This window comes from Pristiophorus japonicus, unplaced genomic scaffold, assembly GCF_044704955.1.
Source record: "Pristiophorus japonicus isolate sPriJap1 unplaced genomic scaffold, sPriJap1.hap1 HAP1_SCAFFOLD_85, whole genome shotgun sequence".
Classification (NCBI taxonomy): Eukaryota; Metazoa; Chordata; class Chondrichthyes; family Pristiophoridae; genus Pristiophorus; species Pristiophorus japonicus.
In genome coordinates this window covers 1,560,266-1,563,233 of record NW_027254772.1, presented here as the reverse complement: position 1 = coordinate 1,563,233, position 2,968 = coordinate 1,560,266, and the positions used below count along the sequence as shown (strand labels likewise).

Below are 2,968 nucleotides of genomic sequence, written 5' to 3'. Positions count from 1 at the left end.
TCCATAGATCGCAGTGTGGGCTGGCCCGTGCTTTTCCTGGGCCCTCGCCTCTCCTGAGCCCCGATCACGACGCTCCTGGGCCCCGATCTCTCACCGCTCCTCCGCCCCGATCAAAAATGGAGCAGTCAGAAACAGAAAATCAAACAGTCTCTCTAATCATGGAGACATTAAATATCAACACTGTTATTTGAAATATCAAAATATTAAACTCCAGCCTAGTTGAAGTGTTATTAACATCAGCAGAAACAACTTTGTTAATATTGAACCATTAATGTCAATTATTCCATTTTTTCTAATATTTAATTGAACAATGTTCAAAATGTTCCCACCCGGTTTCGAACGGGGGACCTTTCGCGTGTTAGGCGAACGTGATAACCACTACACTACAAAAACACTGCGATTGACGCAATGCTAGGAACATAACCAGAGCTTTATCCTACACAGCTGGCCGATACCTCAGGAGCTGGTTTTAAGAGAATAGAATTAAGGTGCTATATTTCGGAAGGCTGTGAGTGTGGCAGGAATTGATCTCGTGTTTCCCAGGTTTTACACATAGGAACAGGAGCTGGCCATTTAGCAGCGTGTGGTTAGGATCTGGAATGCACTGCTTGCAAGGGCGGTGGAGACAGACTCAATCTTATCTTTCAGATGGGAGTTGGATAAGTGTCTGAAGGAGAAACAATTGCAGGGCTATGGGCAAAGGGCGGGGGAGTGGAACTCGCTGAGAGTCGGTACGGTCTCGACGGGCCGAATGGCCTTCCGTGCTGTAATAATTCCATGATTCGATTAGTTAGTGGCATATTTCCTCGTGTGGGTGGAAGCAGAACATTGCAAATGGACATAGATTGAGTCGGCAAAACTGGAGGCATCTGATTCAGGAGATTCGCAGGGCACGGAAATTCGGGAGTTTAATGACTTTGAAAGGAAATTTTTGTTTTGTGCCTTTTCGGTCAGAGAAATGTTTGTGAAAGGATTTTTTTCCAGAAAGGGATCCAGCATTTAACCTTCTGCCTTAACACTTCTTTCTGGGTGTCAGGTCACATTTGGATTCAATGTTATTCTTCCAGAATTGCTATAAGAACATAAGAATATAAGAATTAGGAACAGGAGTGGGTCATCTTTACCTTGAGCCTGCTCCAACTTCTCCAACATCGGGTACAATCTACCCACATCTACCCAGTCCTGTCCCATCAGAATCTTGTATGTTTCGATGAGATCCCCTCTCATCCTTCTAAACTCCAATGTCTAAAGGCCCAGTTGATCCAATCTCTTCTCAGATGTCAGTCCAGCCATCCCGGGAATCAGTCTGCTGAACCTTCGCTGAACTCCCTCAAGAGCAAGAACGTCCTTCCTCAGATTAGGAGACCAAAATTGAAAACAATATTCCAGGTGAGGCCTCACCAAGGCCCTGTACAACTGCAGTAAGACTTCCCTGCTCCTATACTAAAATCACCTAGCTATGAAGGCCACCACACCATTTACCTTTTTCCTGCCTGCTGTACCTGTATGCCAACTTTCAGTGACTGATGAACCATGACACCCAGGTCTCATTGCACCTCCCCTTTTCCTAATCTGCCACCATTCAGATAATATTCTGTCTTCACGTTTTTGCCCCCAAAGTGGATAACCTCACATAAATCCACATTATACTGCATCTGCCGTGAATTTGCCCACTCAGCTAACCTGTTCAAGTCACCCTGCAGTCTCTTAGCGTCCCCCTCACAGCTCACACCGCCACCCAGTTTAGTTTCATCTGCAAACATGGAGATATTACACTCAATTCGTTCATCCAAATCATTGATGTACATTGTAAAGAGCTGGGGTCCCAGCACTGATCCCTGCGGCACTCCACTAGTCACTGCCTGCCATTTTGAAAAGGACCCTTTTATCCCGACTCTCTGCTTCCTGTCTGCCAACCAGTTCTCTATCCACGTCAGTATATTACCACCAATACCATGTGCTTTGATTTTGCACACCAATCTCTTGTGTGGACCCTTGTCAAAAGCCTTTTAAAAGTCCAAATACACCACATCCACTGGTTCTCCCTTGTCCACCCTCCTAGTTATATCCTCAAAAATTCCAGAAGATTTGTCAAGCATAAATCCATCCCTTTCACAAATCCATGCTGACTTGGACCGATCCTGTCACTGCTTTCCAAATGCGCTCCTGTTTCATCCTTAATAATTGATTCCAACTTTTTCCCCATGACTGATGTCAGGCTAACCGGTCTATAATTACTCGCTTTCTCTCTCCTCCCTTCTCTAAAAGTGGTTTTACATTAGCTAACCTCCAGTCCATAGGAACTGATCCCGAGTCAATAGACTGTTGGAAAATGAGCACCAATGCATCCACCATTTCTAGTACGACTTCCTTAAGTACTCTTGGATGTAGACTATCAGGCCCCAGGGATTTATCATCATTCAATCCCATCAATTTCCCACCTCATAAGGATATCCTTCAGTTTCTCATTCTCACTAGACCCTCGGTCCCCCAGAACTTTTGGAAGGCTATTCGCGTCTTCCTTCGTGAAGACAAAACTGAAGTATTTGTTCAATTGGTCTGCCATCTCTTTGTTACCCATTATAAATTCACCTGAATCCGACTGCAAGGGACCTACAGTTGTCTTCACTAATCTTTTTCTCTTCACATATCTACAGAAGCTTTTGCAGTCAGTTTTTATGTTCCAAGCAAGCTTCCTCTCACAATACATTTTCACCCTCCTAATGAAACCCTTAGTCCTCCTCTGTTGAATTCTAAATTTCTTCCAGTCCTCAGGTTTATTCCTTTTTCTGGGCAATTTATCAGCCTCTTCCTTGGTTTTAACACTATCCTTAATTCCCCTTGTTAGCCACGGTTGAGCAACGTTCTCCGTTCTATTTTTACTCCAGACAGGGATGTGCAATTGCTGAAGTCACCCGTGTGATCTTTAAATGTTTGCAATTTCCTATCCACCGTCAACCCTTTAAGT

General features: G+C 44.3%; 1 non-coding gene across 1 annotated transcript; it reads right to left on the bottom strand.

The window, feature by feature from the left end:
* Window positions 1-320: 320 nt before the first annotated feature.
* On the bottom strand, window positions 321-393 carry trnav-aac (transfer RNA valine (anticodon AAC)). The gene has a single exon. It is a non-coding gene; the product is annotated as a tRNA-Val (tRNA).
* Window positions 394-2,968: the final 2,575 nt, after the last annotated feature.